The sequence below is a fragment of the Mya arenaria genome, chromosome 9, assembly GCF_026914265.1.
Source record: "Mya arenaria isolate MELC-2E11 chromosome 9, ASM2691426v1".
Lineage (NCBI taxonomy): Eukaryota > Metazoa > Mollusca > Bivalvia > Myida > Myidae > Mya > Mya arenaria.
The window spans coordinates 67,428,240-67,445,565 of NC_069130.1; the positions used below are offsets into that span (position 1 = coordinate 67,428,240).

The following is a 17,326-nucleotide window of genomic DNA, read 5'->3' on the forward strand; positions in this document are numbered from 1 at the left end:
GTGCTAGCATGCAAGACCTTAACCAGAATTTCTAAGTCGCATAATAAAGGGTAAAAAATTATATCATTTTAAAGAAAGAGTTATCTTACTTGATTAACTAAGAAGGTTAAATGGTTGGGAGCATGTGAGTAAAGTTTCAATGCAATACATTATATATTTGCTGAGATATTGACTTAAATGTGGTTTCATGCAAAACCTTAACCAGAATTTCTATGTCGAATAATAAAGGGCAATTATTTGCATTAAATGCAAACTAGAGCTATCTAACTTGGTAAATTAAGTAGGCTGGATGGTTGAGTACCATTGTATGAAGACTCAATGCAATACCTCAAGTAGTTGCTAAGATATAACCTTTGTGTGCTAGCACGCAAAACCTTAACCAAGGTGTGACACCAACGCCGACGCCAAGGTGAGTAGTATAGCTCTCCTTATTCTTCGAATAGTCGAGCTAAAAATAGATATGATATACGATACATGTTGGTTGTGAATTACCCCAAAATATCTATATTGTACGATACATTTCTGAACAGCATATATCTCATTAGTGTTTTTTTTAAAATAACAGCACACCTTTAAATGCTCCCATAACACTAATTATTGATAAACAATAAAATTCCCCCTGTTTTCAGAGCAAAAGTTGCCAGGAACCCTTCCAGAATTATGGCATATATGACGTTAGAAAATGATAATACCCTTACAATAAAATACCTTCACATGACCTGTCAAATGTTTCTTTTCCATCAGATATTTCATTGAAGGCAATATGATCAGGATCTGCTAGTTTCAGAGTGTAAGATGCATGCATATCCTTTGACAAACCTTTCTTTACCACTAGAATGTGTGTCTACAGTTGCTTCAGCTCAGACACTGACATCACTCTTATGCTGTTCATTCTATTGGGGTTTTGTTACCACTTAAGACTTCAATGCACTTGGCCTCGTGGAAACATGGGAAATGTTCATCAAGTGTGATGATGATCTAGGGAGATGAGAAGACAAAAACAAAACATTTTTAGCAGTAGCTTTATATGCATGAAACTTTAAAAAAATGGCAGCTAATTACAGTGTTTATGAAAAATGCTCCAATTTGTATGCTTATGTAACAAGTTTACAAAAATGATGTTTTTGAAATTGTGCATTGTAAACACGGACAATTGATTAATAATTTAGAGAAGGATAAAATTTAAAAAAAAGCAGATAAAGGGAGAAGTAATGTTGTATGTCTAACATTGATACTACTTGTACCAAACGTTTGCTTTGTATTTCACAAAACAGTAGTTTAGTTGCACTAGTGTTATTGGATGTACAGATATCAATAAGACACAATGAGCACTTTTTTTTTTGAGAAACCTGCGTGCTAAATAACAGTTTTTTCCCCATTCTGGAAGCTTTTTTAAATTCTCTAATTTCGATGATAAGAATTGTATAGTCATTGACATCACATACCGATTTCACTTGACACTTAGTACTCATTGTCTAGATGGCTGGCAGAGTGGAAAGCTTGTGATCAATCAGCTACAGCTTAACTGTATTCTCCTCTACATAGGTGGTGTGTAACTGAAATTATACAATAGGATATGGGTTTTTATGCACATAATCTGCAGCCTCAGATGGCCCTATTTTCTCAAATATTTTTAAGAGTAACAGGCTTAGGCAGCTTATTTCATCAAGCCTAATTTATCACAGTCACTTGATGGGCATTGACTCCTTTTGGTGTCATATGACCTGTAAAAAATCTTTTTCAGATTGTCTGACATTGTTAAACTGCATTAATTTTTAGTTACTTTTACTACATGAAGGATTTATATGAATGGCTCCTTTGATAAATCTGAAGAATGAAATAAATACTTTTAGGTTAAATGTTACTAAAATAAATATTTTACAGGTCATATATGAAACCAAAGCAGAAATTTCATTCTCATCAAGTGACTATGAAATGTCTTAGTCAATCTCAATTTTACTAAATAAAATGAAGTTTATAATTTCCTTTCTATGTCCAAAAAACTCTTGACATTATCACATAAAACATAACACAAATTATAGCAAAACTAAAATTGTGCGATTATGTTACTCCTGCTGTAAGGGAAATAGAGGTTTCGAAACATTTGGGTTGGGTGCTCTATCAGTAAATTGTAATAATATATTATGCCTTTCATTGGGAAACAACATATATTTTCACAAAGTATTTTACTGGTAAAATAATGAAAATTACATACATAAAACAAACCTTTAGATGACTGATTGAGGTATTTATAAATGAAAGCACTTTTACATACAAAGGTATTTCCTGATTAATATTCCTACAACCTTACAACAGCAAGAACAGATGAACTAAATCATGGATTTGCTTGTCGGTCAGATTTCAAAATTAATTTGTTGAGGTTATGGATAAATGGTACACCCGTGTTTACAGCGGTAATATGTTATTCTGTTCAGTAACATATCCAATAAAGCAAATAACTGGTCTATCACCTAAATCTGGCCATTTAAAAATCAACATCTATGTAATGTTAACAACAATAAACTCACTTTATTTCCTGGAGCAACTATCACCTTCGGTTTACTCCTGCATGATAAATTTGCTTTTTATATCTATAAATTCTGAAACCTTACTTCTGTATACCTCTAGACTCATTTTTGGATGGTACTGCAAGTAAATAGTTTTAAACGATTTTGATAGCATTCACAAGAAAACAATGTGTAAATGCAATTGTCTTGATTCTACGGTATGTTAATCAGACCATACTACTATTTCTACTGTCTGTCCATTACGCAAATATTGCATACCGGTAGTCAATTTTTCAAATATTGGACAGTTAGTAGAAAAAAAAGTATGGAATGCAGTCTCAAAACCCATATAGAGTACAAAAAGAACAATGGATGACGTCATAAACTTGTTTTAAGTATCTATAAACTTTAAAAGTCAATCAGTCTGTAAATTACTATACTTGTACTAGAAACTGTATTTCTTTAAAATATTATAAAGAGCAGAATGAATTACAGATTCTAACAACCAGTCTGACCCTGTCTTTTAAACATCACACTCGCTGAGAATATGAAATGTTTGAGTGTAGCCTTGTAAAAAAGATACATGACTGTATTTGACTGTATGTGGCCCAACCTGGTTGAATTTCGTTATTTCTGAAATTGCTTATTTATGTGTTTACCAAATTACACCACGTCAATAGCAATATGTCAAGTTAGTTAGTACGGGCCCTCTGACAAGTATGCAGAAACAGTCGAATATGGTACTGTAGTACAGTAGTTATACTTTGCAATTTCATAAATACAGCAAGGAATGAGATAACAAATAACAATACAGCAAGTATAGCATGAAATTACGTCATTATTATTTATTGAATGGAACATTATTTTTAGGACAAACTAATTTCATGTGTAAATGTTAAATGATTTTCTTACTCAATAACATCAAAATTTTGTTACAATAGATATAGTCAGTCTCAGTCTCTATTTTAATCTTAAAATTGAGGTATACAAAGAGTTTGTTAATATTCCTTTTGAAATTTAACAAAAAAAAACAATTCTTTAGAAAAAAATGTCAAAATTCAATAAATTCCACTGTTTTTTCTTCTTTCCTCTATGAAGCATTACTTGTTTTATATAATTTTTATATATATTGTTTCTTTGAAATGTATTAATATCCAAATTAAATTAAATTTTATGCAAGCAACAAAACTGTTACTAATGATCATCGATATAATCAATTTATGTTTTATACTTTCATTTATGTCAAGATTCAAATACATGGAAAAAATCTGATTTTTTCTCATCTAAACATGTATGTATTTTTGACCTTTAGTTATACTGCATTAGATCTTTTATCTTAATTTCTAACATTTCTTGTAAACCGAGTTGTTTATTCCCTTAAAGTATACATGTGTAATCAAACTAAAAACCAATTGTATATACATGTATGCTTCGGATTTAACACTTTAAACATAAGGGTGATATAAAATTATAACAAGATAGCCTGAATATTTTACTGATTATAAGTATCTTCCATGGCCGAAAGTGTAAGATAGGTTCATCCCCAACCAAGCGTAGGGTGTAACAGTAAACCTCTTTTCCGCAGAACACCATGCGCGAGGGCTGGGACAAACCTATCTTACACGAGCGGCTATGGAAGATGCTTCTTCTCCCACCACAGTTTAACGAAATAATGTTAAAATGTATTTTTTACGCTGGAACTCTTTAGTCAAAGTGTAAATAATGTGCATATAGATATGTGATAAATCGTGGTTGTCATGGACATGCATGCAGTGATTCAAATTATGTAAATAGTCAAATTGTTTTTTTAAATAGTTCTGAGGAAAGTGCAGCATCATTTCTTGAATGGAGCATGAACACTTTTTAATGGTGCTATTTGAAGCGAGAAATTAATTAATTAGGATTTTAAATATTGCCACAGGACAAGGTTTCCATGACGGTACAGATGACGGTCTACAACAAGGCAGGTAATTGTGTGATTACAATTTCAGTTCGATACGGGTCTTTGTTTTATCTTTGCCCGTTTTATATATGTCCATAGGCAAGATTTATAATATCTGTCATGTGTTTTCGTTCTGGATCGAAAAATCCGACCCGAGGGCACCTGCGTTGCCAGGTAACGAGGCTTGCCGAGTTACCGGCCACGCAGCGTGTCCGAGGGTCGGATTTTTCGATCCGGAACGGACACACATGATATATATTTTTTCTAGCATACCTTGAATTACACTTTTTTTCTGAAAAATGCATAGAAAAGCGCAGTTTTGTAAATTTCACCAAACAGCATGTGCGATGATGTCAGCTGACCTCATGACGCGCATTAATATTTATTCACTGCATACGTCAAGAAGTTCCTTCAGTATCACGTCTTTTAAGGGTTATTTTGTTTTGTTTTGAAGGTGTGTTTTTGTAAAGTTAATAGTTATGGAACTCATCTATTGAAATCTCATAATTATGGTTACATTAAATGTAAAATAAAAGAAATTAAAAGTATTACGTCACAGCGCGTGACTCATCTGGCATGGGGGGATGCCAGATGGAGTTTTCCAGCACGGCTGAATTCACCGGAAATGTCTATCCGATGTGCTAGAAAAGAATTTCCAGCATGTCCAAAATTTTAGATATACCTATCTGAGGTGGGAGTAAACCTGATACCATCTGCTTGTAATGATATTTCCTGTTTTGATTACATCAAATATGTATGGTTACATTAAACAATTAGTACATTTGGAGGGTTGAAATGTTTGCTACTATAAAGGTCAATTTCAATTCAGATGTTGTTGTTTTTAGTATTTGTTTTAAGAACATGTCTGTATTTTGACTGGTTAAACAGCAGTGACACTCTTATTTAAAATCAATACATACACATGTATAACAAACATAAAATATTCAACATTTCTATTGGAATATCTTAATTTCATGAAACTTTCACAAAAAAGTAAATTAGTTAATTACAAACAATACCAAAAAAGGTTTCGAAAACAGAAGGCATCAAGCCGGGGCCCCCGGTATTTGCAGGTAAGACCGGGCCCAATACACCATAGAGCCACGTTATTGAAGAAGGTTTTATGAAATATGTAAAGAATTAGAAATTTGGGAGAGTTTATACGGTTTTAAGTGAATTAAAGTGTTTACATTCACGGCATTTGTGAAAGAGAGTGACATGCCTTGTTATAATGAACTCAATGAGAATTTACTGGAAAGACAAAAAAGACCTTTACTCGACATTTGCCAACAAAAAAATAATATGTAGACTAGTTACTGGAAGTAACATTAGCGACATCGATTTTGGACAAGTACTATCGATTGTCGCCGACGTAGCATTGTCAGCGACGATTCATCCATTGTACTCGATAATTGTTTCATCACTATGTGATACGATTGTTTATTTTTAATATTTATGAATAAAGCTGGCTCCAAATTGGGGCGCTAAAATGGGCATTCAATTAGGTATCCGGCATTTTCTACGTAAACACCAAAATTACGTTTTTTGTGTATTTGAAGCGTTGAAACACCCATCACAAATTCGGAATGGTTCTTTTAATATTTTGTTTAACATTTCATGCAAAATTACACATTTTACGAAATAACAATAACAATCTGTAGGAAAAATATAACTGAAAAGCGAAAATGGCAATGCAGGCTACTGCTTCCCACCAGATTCTGCTCTCCAAGCAGTGCACTACTGTTGATAATAGAGTGAATTGTAAGAGGTCATGGTGGATATCAATGAGAAACTGATAATGCACTAGACAATTGTAACCACGCCCTCCCCCCCCCCGGTAAAATCCCCACCCTGCAGAATCAATCTGCTGGAAAAATCCCCGCCAAATGCCCTCGCACCCCACATAAGGCCCATTTCCTGCTATTTTTGGTGCAAAGACACCACATTCACCTGGCCACCTGGAAGGTAAGAACACGGCCAATTTCCCCTGCAGACCCCTGGACCTTGGAAGGGGGGGGGGGCGTAGTTACAATTGACTGGTGCATAAGCCCCATATTATGTTGGTGCTGATCATTCAGTCGGGTATCTATTGGCTGGTTTCACTGGCAAGCTGCTTCTTGCCAATTTTATACTTCATTTGAACACCTTGTTTGACTCTCAGAATATTAGCTAAAGAACTTCAGCAACACGTTATATATTACCTTTTTGGAAGTGTTTTTAATGTGTGTTTGCATCAAACAATCTCTTTAATACTTAAATATTTTATATAGATATATGCTTGTAATAATAATATTAATTATATATATATATATATATATATATATATATATATATATATATATATATATATATATATATATATATATATATATATATATATATAGTCGGTCAATAGCTATTCATAGCTAATGTTTTCTCTGTTACGTCATACCGACTGAAAATAAAATTTGATGATTTGATTTGAAACAAATGAATATCTACATTAAATGGCAGGGTGAGCAATAATTGGAACGGGCGAATAAGAGGTCCCTTAACAAGTACAATCCAACATTATGAAGTTCAAATATTATAAAGTTTACATTAACGCCCATCGTTGTTTTAACTGTGGATGAAATATTGACAAAAAATCATAAACGTTGTCGCGAAAATGTGTAATATTAAGGAACATGTTAGAAAAATAATCGCGTTTAACAGATGTCATGTTGATTCATTTTATTTGTTATTTTATAACAACTAAAACGTGAAAACAGAGGAGAGAAGATTTTTTCCATTCGCTTCCTAAATAGAGTAAACAGTACCAGATTTCAGGTACATTCAACAGCAGCAGCGGCCATTTCACTCATATAGCTGGAGATGTAAGGTGAAGGTTGCCCGCCGTACCACGTGATGATAGAAAATAGCCTAAAAATAGCCTTACCAATGCGAACCATCTCCCATATGCTAATATACGTCGCTATTATTTTTAATAATTTTTCTTTATTTTTCCCAGTTTAGTACTATGATGCTTTTCATTATGAAACTCTATGATCACACAGTTTTAAACCTTTTATTTTATAAGGCAGACTGTGTGTGATGCTCATAGTTTCAAACAATGACTGCATCGTATCTTTGAAAAGTTTTTGCATTAGGTGCTATGAATTGTATTCCTCCGTTTACAGATAGAGTTGGGATCTCTTATCACAGAAGTACTTGGGGTTTACCCATATGTTTATTATTATTTGTTTTATTATCAAATTTCCTCAAGTTAATGAATACTTTTATAAGATTAATCTTTTTTATATTTTTATATATATTTATATATTTCTTTTTTATATTTGAATAGAAAATTAAAGAATAAATCGATACAATTTCGATATTGTAGTTCAATCATTTGATTTAAATAAACAATTTAAATCATTGTGTTGTTGTTGAATGAGGATAAATCTTTTTCAACTATCCTAGGACGCTCAAGATTGCACAGTCTGTTTGCCTAACAAGCGCCTTGATTCACCCGAATCAGCGTCTATTATGCACCTGGCATGACCTGCAACCTGCGTATCTGCGTTAAGGTCGACCATGGTCTTCCAGCAGAAATACGCTAGCACGCAGCGTTCTTTGTTTTGACCTGAAAATTAATAAGTTTTAGAAATAACAATTAAAGCCAATAATTAAAATATGTTAATATATGTAGTTCGTATACGAATATTTACCCCAAACCACTTGTTGTATGATTGCGTTTATTGTTTCAAATATGGTTTATTACTGGTTTCAATTAGTGCAACTAATATGCATCACTCGACGTTCTTGCATCTTTTTCGTTGACTGACACTAAAGTCACATGACGCAATCTAAATGCATCTTCGATCTGTATAAATTCAATTACCTCCACAATTGTCCGCATGAATAGTAGTCAATCGCTCCCCGTGCCCATACTCTGAGAGCGTAAACCACGAGCGAGATTACAGCGTCTGGCCGATGAATGCAACCTTCATCCGGTACTATAGTATCGGCTTCGTCGATTAGAAAATTGTAATGATTTTTTATAAAATATGCAATAAGGGTCGTTTTCACAGGCGGTCAATATGAAATAAGAAAACAAATCAGTTCACATTTTAGAAAATGAAACGCTATTCTACAGACATTGGTATGCAAAAGGTGTAAACAATTTAAAAACATTTTTGATTAAAGAACCAATAGTTTTAGTTTCAAATCCAAGTGAATTTCTATACATCATAATAAGCACCGATTTCATAAGATATCAGATTTTCACATAAATAAAGACAGTAACGAAAAATGCAATTAATTAAAAATGGAATTAACACATAACCGACACTTATCTTTGAGAATAAATAGTGGAACCAAATAATAATATTCGAAAAACAATATTGATCCAAACAACAACAACATCAATAGCCTTCGAATTAAAATGGTCTGAAACCCTGGATAAACATTTATGTTTAACCAATATTTATTCAAATGTTTTATTAACATTGTGTATACAGTTGGAGCATAAACATTATTTATTTGTATGGATAACATTACATGAAGAGAAGACATATGATATATATATATATTAATAACAATAAAAACAACAGAGACAAGTACAGTAGTCGAATATTTAAAAACAAATATGTTTAGAGGCACGAGGCAAGGGCCAAACGGCAATGAACTAGGCACACAAACTAAAAAACTCCACATACACAAATACATTCGCCACAGACAGACCACACACTAATCAAAAAATACATAAAGATAATTGATTGGGTTACCGCCTTGGGACGTTCATTGAGACAGGAGTGCACTTGAACAGAGTATACTGGGGTTAAAACTAATTTATACCGGCCATTACTTGATACGTAAAAACATATTCGATGTAATGTCAAAAACTGTGCGATTTAAAGACTATAATATTGAGGGTTCAATGGTAAAAGGTGCCAACATCAATTTTGGTCAAATATGACATTTCTTTTCAAGCATACAAAGTACCTTTTATATGTGGGTAAATTTTCCAGTTGAAGTTCATTCCTCATATGGGCATAATTGATAGAATTTTATTGAGCTAACAACTTTCAGGGAAAATTTGTTCAGGTAAAAGGTTCCAAGTGCAACATGTGAACTATTTGTGTATCTTACCGGTCAAGCTGGGCTTAAATACTAGCAAATGAATGATAATTATCATTAAAATTGTCTTCATGTTAATGAATCTCTAGTGTTTCACAAATATTATGTCGTGATGCTTGTTTGACTATTAATATGAAAGAATATCTTTGTGTTATGGTCTTAACTAAGTTAATATTCAAACCTCTATTTTTATTAAACTTTACCATATTACTAGAACAAACGTTGTAATGGGCTCATATTTTATAATCATACTAATCAATACCGCAATAACATTTTAAATGTATTACATTTAAAGTCTCGTTTATTATATAATACAAATGCAGATAAAGTCTAATCATAACATTACAAAAGTAAAAAGAAGTTGTAGTACAGGGTTAAAATTGTTCTTTCCTTGCATTGTTCGATGATAATCTCAATGTCTTGTTATCATTTTCCACTAAAATTATAAGGAAATAATATTTTAAAAGTACTTATACATGTGACACTTACGTCATAACTCATCGTAACAGCAATGCTCTTTAATTCAATATGTTGTATGCAATAAGCATTATTAAATAATAATAATGCGTTATTATGCAATAAACATTTCGTAATATGAACGTTCGTGATATAGAAACGCCCATGGATTCTGAAACGAGTGCCAAAACTGAAAAATAACATCATAGTGCCTTAGAACGGGGGTCATATGATGACATGAAGAAATTGATCGATTATGAGGCGTTCTATGCGAATCGGATTGAAGAGTGTTACAAATTCATTGAACAAGACGAAACGCAGCCAGGGGTTGAGCATCAAGCTAACACAGAATTGGACGGGGTGGCAGATCATAGTTTCGATGATCTGAATGATAAGCCATTAGTGAAATGGATTTATAAAATTGTGAGGGCAATGTAGTTGAACAAAACATTGTTTTACAAGTTAGTTTTTTATTGAGGTAAAGAATAGTTCTGACACGAGAGAGCTGTTACGTTTGTCAAAGGAATGCAGCTGTGCAAATGTAAGTTATTTCTGTGTCACATCAAATAGTTCTGCAGGATTTCTTGTTGATCAAAGTACGTAAACCAGATTTAAGGGATTGTTAAACGACGAGGAAAACGCATAAAGAGGGATCATCAGTTGGTCTGTAGGCGAGGCCGTATGAGCTGTAGAGATGAGACTGACAAAGATGGAGATGTGAACATTGTGACTCGATCGCTGAAAACGGGGACATTTCTGAGTGTGACGAATCAAGTGCATTATGATAGCTGTCAAACTCAGTATTGAACAAAGGAAACTAAAGAAAACCCGTTTGGATACCATACAAAACGGCAGGACAAGTAACTTACAAAATGCTGGAGAAAAAGGACATTTCATCCGATGGGAACTGTTTATTGTTCATTGTTTATTACATCATTATTACAGTATGATATACACATTTTCATTGTTTAACAAAAGATAAGAGACAGAGGTTATGTTTTGATTACCAACACATATCCAGTTGTGCTTACTATCTGATATTAAGTCATCAATTTATCGATATATATGTTAATCTGCGTTTAATGTAGAACTTCAAGTTCTACAGACACTACCAAAAAAAAATGTAAAATACTTTACGTGTAAATTATACATCATTTTTTATTGTGTTACAAAATGCATTAAACATAAATTGGGACCGCATGAATATATTTGTTTTTAATTTATCTAAAGTAATAGTAATACTTTTAATGAGTATAATAGTAATCAGGTTTTCTTGGAAGTGGTTAAAGGGTTAAACTGCATTTGGCCCCTTTTGCTTCTTAATATAATAGCGGCAAAAGATGTTATCTGCACTTGGTACCTTTTACGTCTTTCAGAAATAAATTTGAAAAGTGCCAACTACATATAGCACCTTTTACCCTAACGCATTTATATATTATAGCATTTGTATTTTTGCAAAAGTGCAAAAATAATGTGTAATACTGTATACTTTGTCTTTCAAAGTTCACAAGATGAAAAGGAATAGTCATTCTAGTTAGACTAGGCAAAATAAAACCATAGACGGAAATAGAAGGGATTTCAATATTTTCATTTTTTTCCCGTTTTTCTCCAAATGTTGAAATTGGAAGTTGGCACATTTTACCTTTGAACCCTATTATTCATATCAACTTGTCGGGGCTCCGAGATATTTGCTGGTCGGGGCACCGATATATCTGTTTGTCAGCTTGTCGGGGCTCCTATATATCTGCTTGTCAGGACTCCGATATAATTGCTTGTTGGGGCTCCGATATATCTGCTTGTCAGCTTGTCGGGGCTCCTATATAACTGCTTGTCAGGACTCCGATATAATTGCTTGTTGGGGCTCCGATATATCTGCTTGTCAGCTTGTCGGGGCTCCTATATATCTGCTTGTCAGGACTCCGATATAATTGCTTGTTGGGGCTCCGATATATCTGCTTGTCAGCTTGTCGGGGCTCCTATATATCTGCTTGTCGGGACTCCGATATAATTGCTTGTTGGGGCTCCGATATATCTGCTTGTCAGCTTGTCGGGGCTCCTATATATCTGCTTGTCAGGGCTCCGATATATCTGCTTGTCGGGACTCCGATATAATTGCTTGTTGGGACTCCGATATATCTGCTTGTCGGGACTCCGATATATCTGCTTGTCGGGGCTCCGATATATCTGCTTGTCGGGACTCCTATATATCAGCTTGTTGGGGCTCCGATATATCTGCTTGTCAGGACTCCGATATATCTGCTTGTCGGGACTCCGATATAATTGCTTGTTGGGGCTCCGATATACCTGCTTGTCAGCTTGTCGGGGCTCCTATATTTCTGCTTGTCGGGGCTCCGATATATCTGCTTGTCGGGACTCCGATATATCTGCTTGTCAGGGCTCCGATATATCTGCTTGTCAGGACTCCGATATAATTACATGTTGGGGCTCCGATATATCTGCTTGTCAGCTTGTCGGGGCTCCTATATTTCTGCTTGTCTGGACTCCGATATAATTGCTTGTTGGGGCTCCGATATATCTGCTTGCCAGGGCTCCGATGTATCTGCTTGTCGGGGCTCCGATATATCTCCATGCAACTTGGTTTGTTTGTTTTGTTTTCAATATAGTAGTATGTGTCATTTTTTAAAATGTAAATGTTAAAACTTTTTTTGAATCCAATGACCAGTCTAAACTATTGATCATCAGTTTGGAATATCGGACAGAACACTCCTTACTATTATATAGAATATCATTCATAAGAAAGTAAAAATTGATACGGACTGAAACGACTGAAAATGTTCTTCGGATTTTCAGGCCACACTAGTTAACTTGACGTTAATATATATTAAGTCTTGCAAGTTGCGACAATCTTGCAATGTTTCACACGTGCAACACTGCGTGTGTTTTATGTTTATTCAAATGTGAACAATGAATTTAGCCTGGGTTTGACAAAACATGTTTAAAACTGAACTTTGAATTTGAAGGCAATTAGTTTTTGGAAAAATTATTCTTTTATAAGCCATGCTTATTTAAATCTGAGTGGAGAGAGGATGTTATGTTTATTGTTATTTTAATGTCACCCTGTCAAGCACGCCTAGCTAAATCGGCACCGCCTTAAAATAATTAAATTATGTAATTTTAGAAGTATTAGAATATATGGTCCTATAGCGCGTTGAAACTTCATTCGTTAAAACACTTAGACGTTAAATATAATTTATTGTTTATAAACAATCGATCTAGATATTGAAATTTCGTTGTAAGTTTGGCCCGTTTGAAATGTTTATCACGAAAAATGTATTTACTATCTAGTTCATTGACAGCAAATTCCACACCATGACAGAAAAACATTTATGCCGAAGCAATCGATCGGCATATTGGTGTGACGATCGTCCTTTTCTGTAACTACTACAAAGTTCATGTACATATGTTGTTGTGCAACATTACGATGTGTTGGCAGTGTTATTGAATATAATCTGCAATTTCAGTCTTGCTCAAAACTGCAATACACAGAATTTACCCTAAGTCTGAAAATAATCATAGTCGGGTAAAAGCGGTTGATATCAGCAAGCCAATCAACTTGTGGCATTTTTGCTTCTCCTTCTGATTTCTGAATAGATGTGAGAACGTTTATGTTAGGTTCTTTGTCCGTAGAAATCTTCAAACGATCAGGATTGGCATAGCAAATACACATGTTCGATCATCTTTGAAGACGTCTCAGTAATGTTTCTGTTTATATACTATGTCACTTGTCGACACACTTAATATGTTTCAGTATGGTTTCTGGACTACTGCAGGACACTCGCAAGACAAAATGCACTTTTACTAGTTACTTATTTAACAGCATGAACTTTTCCCTTCCGTATAAAGGCTTGGTTCACGCTTGTTGTTTTTATGCAAGTCTTAAATGCTTTTAAAAATATGTATGTCCACAAAAGACAATGGTGAATCATTTAAAATTAGGCTGTTAACTAAATTATTAACAGATTGATGTTCTTGGATCTAGAATACTAATAGAAAATATGAGATAAACAATAGGACACTCTATTCGATGGATGATGATGATGATGGTGATGATGATGGCGTCTTTAACGCTTCGTATTAACCTTTTGAATGATAGCGACAGGTGTCGAAACAAAAACAGTACTTGTTTATAAGTATGTTTCATTATTATGTATCTTAAAACTTCGTGTTGAATTTATTTTTAATATAACAATATCAAACGAACGTTTATGTTTTATTTTGGTTACCCTTGTGAAATGAAAATATTTTTTCAAACAAAAACAAGACCTACAAAGTCAAATATGGTTCATACAAATATAACACTACAAACATATTTTAATATAAGCTTTCCGGTGATTTATTGAGGTTTATCGGGAAAGTAAAAAAGATTTTTCACTTTTTAAAACAGTGAAGTAACATTTTTATATTTTCCACTGGTTTTAACTCTAAGATCTTTCTCAATTTCAAATCAGACGTCAGAGGGCACGGGGCTGACACCATTTAAACAACGTCATTTCCGTTACGTCCGCATATAATTTGGCCTTCTTTTCTGAAATACAACGATCAAATGTGATTATTGCATAAAATGTGTGTTTTCGGTCCGTTATCCTGGTGTGTTAAAACACAAAAACAGGTGTTATCGGTTGAAAATGTGCATTATTCAGTAAATTCAGTTGCCGTTCATGGCCGGCTTTTTGGTTTTACAAAAGCGCTATCAGGGACCGCATCAATGGATGCTGAGCGACCTGGTTTCTGATCGAGAGTTGATAAACGATTCAAACTTTTGAACAGAAACAGATTTTAGCATAAATAGCCGTATACAAATAATAAAGACATGAAATAAACAACATTAAACTTACATATTTTCCTCGCTGAGTAATTTAAGTTTACTCAATAAATAAGTTTGCAGTTGTTGGACTATGTGTTTGGTTTTAATTAAAAGCACTAAATTAAGTCTAAAACTTTTAACTCCTCCCGAATTTAGTTATTTCTTTCGATTTCAGTCAAAATAAACGACTAAAATGGACATGCTTCCATTACGTCGTTTGCAATGAACAAAGAATACTTTCAATTTATTCTTTCTCTAATGGTGAACCTCAATGAAGCATTTTATCCAGAACGTTTTAACAAAGTTTTCCGGTTTGAATAAGTTGCCATCACAAATAAATGTTAAAAGTAGAAACATATCGGTAATTAGTCGATTACCCCATAGGTATAGTGTGCAAATAATCAAAGTAATCCAGTAAATTATGTAGTATGTTATATTATACATGTAAACTCAAAGTCATCAACAGGTAAATAGGCCATTTATAATTTATTGTTTGTTTATGACTGAATATGTTCGCTGGAGGAGGAAATAAAATAAAAAATAAAATTTTAAAATCTTGTTTTATTTTTTGGTAGAAAATGAAACATTAGTTAATAAGCTATTTTAAAAAAATAAATACTTTTAACACAAAACAGGGATGGAATCTTACCACCAGTGCTATATTAAACAATACTTTTCTTCCAATCACTGAACTGCCTGAATGGTGTTCGCATCATTAAATGTTAACATCAGTTCGATATTGATCACTATTATTAGGTTTTATTTAAATGATCACATGATAGTTAATACTGACTAGGTACTGTTCACAATCTTAACATTAGTTTTATATTAAACACTTGAGTTTCATTTGAATTGTTATATGACTGTTAATACTGACTAGATACTGTTCACAATCATAACACTGTTCACAATCTCAACACAAGTTAGCTCAATTGATTTAGTCCCAAAATGACTTTCAAACACCATTTCTGACCAAACCATATGTCTGAATCCTATTTTATGGTAAGATGGCCATGCTAGTGCTCCGGTGGTTGTGGGTTCGAATCCCAAACCAGGGCACACTTTTCTTCCTTGGTTTATACACAGCAAAATAAAACTATTTTGGACTTATTATGTGCAGCGTTTTCTTTGATATGGCACAAACACGGAATATAATAGGTACGTGACACTGGCACAAATATAAACATTGAGTCAAGAGTCAAAAACTGCCTGAATGATACTTTTCAGGAGATACCCAATCAAATTTCTTCGTCTTGGACATCATTATATATCAAATGAACTGACAGTCCTTTGAGGTGGCACGTTTTGTTTTTGTTTTTGACAGAACCTCTATGACAATTTACAGAGTTACAGATAGGTTTTCCAATGTGATCGAGTATAACTCCACACTTTTGAAAATAATTGGGTATCTCACATCATAAATAAGTAGTTCAAGTTTCTATTACTCCATCATTTTAATTTTAATTGAATAACAACAATGAAAGCTTATTTTTTTTTATTAGTGTGATTTGAAACAATTACTGGTTATAACTTGATAATTGAAAATAAGTGTCTGCACAACTTGCATGACATATACAAAGTATATCATTATGACAATAACTCACAACACACATTGATTACTGTAGCTTTGACATTAAAATAACATTATGGCAATAATAGTGAACACTAAATAAGACTTAACGCAATAAATGCAATTGTTTTAATATACCAAAAAGAATGTCAATCTGTGATAGTGCAGCTTAAATATCAGAAAATGACTACAAAATAACAGAAATAAATAAACATCATATCATAAGTTCGTTTATTACGATTCCAAATGATAGCATAGTCATTTAAATTACTTGTAAAGAAATCGACTGTTTGAAATATAATTTGCTTGTATTTTCATGGTAAACATACTCACATTTGTTTTGGCTTTCGACTCGCCATAGTCATGCAATGTCACTTAGAAGCTGGTCGATTATTGATCCTCCGATTCCTTTATCATCGCATGAGAGCACAGGATCCTTAATTATTAATATTTCACCAACGATTTCCGATGGTGATGTTGGGTTTAGATAAGAAGTTTGACTGAGTTGGACGGATCTTTTTCCGACCTATTTTCCTTGTTGACATCTTCGCGGGAAAATGTGAAAATAACATGTGAGTTTCCGCCTGCATCCGTCTATAATCGTATACCATCGTATTTACTCGTTTATCAACAGAAAGCGTCTTTAGGCAGATAATTTCCGGCATGCTTCAGGAAAATGATCGGCCAATTACGAAAACCAGTATCTCTTTTTTAAATATTAAGTTAAATATGTTAATCGAATCAAATTAGACGAAATGACTTTCCAACTTTCATTTTTAATTCATTACGCGTCCATTTTAAATTAATTGCATATTCTGCCTTTTCTTATGCGTTTTGTTACCCATCGATTTTTAAAACAATTGTTGTTTTTTTAAAATTTTAATTGCTTATTTAGCTTATCTGTTACTCTGAGTCTGACAATGAAT

At 33.4% G+C, this 17,326-nt stretch overlaps 1 long non-coding RNA gene across 1 annotated transcript; it reads right to left on the reverse strand.

Moving 5' to 3' along the window:
* Positions 1-829: 829 nt before the first annotated feature.
* LOC128245556 (uncharacterized) lies at positions 830-7,299 on the reverse strand. Its single transcript, XR_008263181.1, has 3 exons — positions 7,248-7,299; positions 1,446-1,556; positions 830-978 (listed from the first exon to the last, which is right to left on the reverse strand). It is a non-coding gene; the product is annotated as an uncharacterized LOC128245556 (long non-coding RNA).
* Between the last annotated feature and the right edge of the window lie 10,027 nt (positions 7,300-17,326).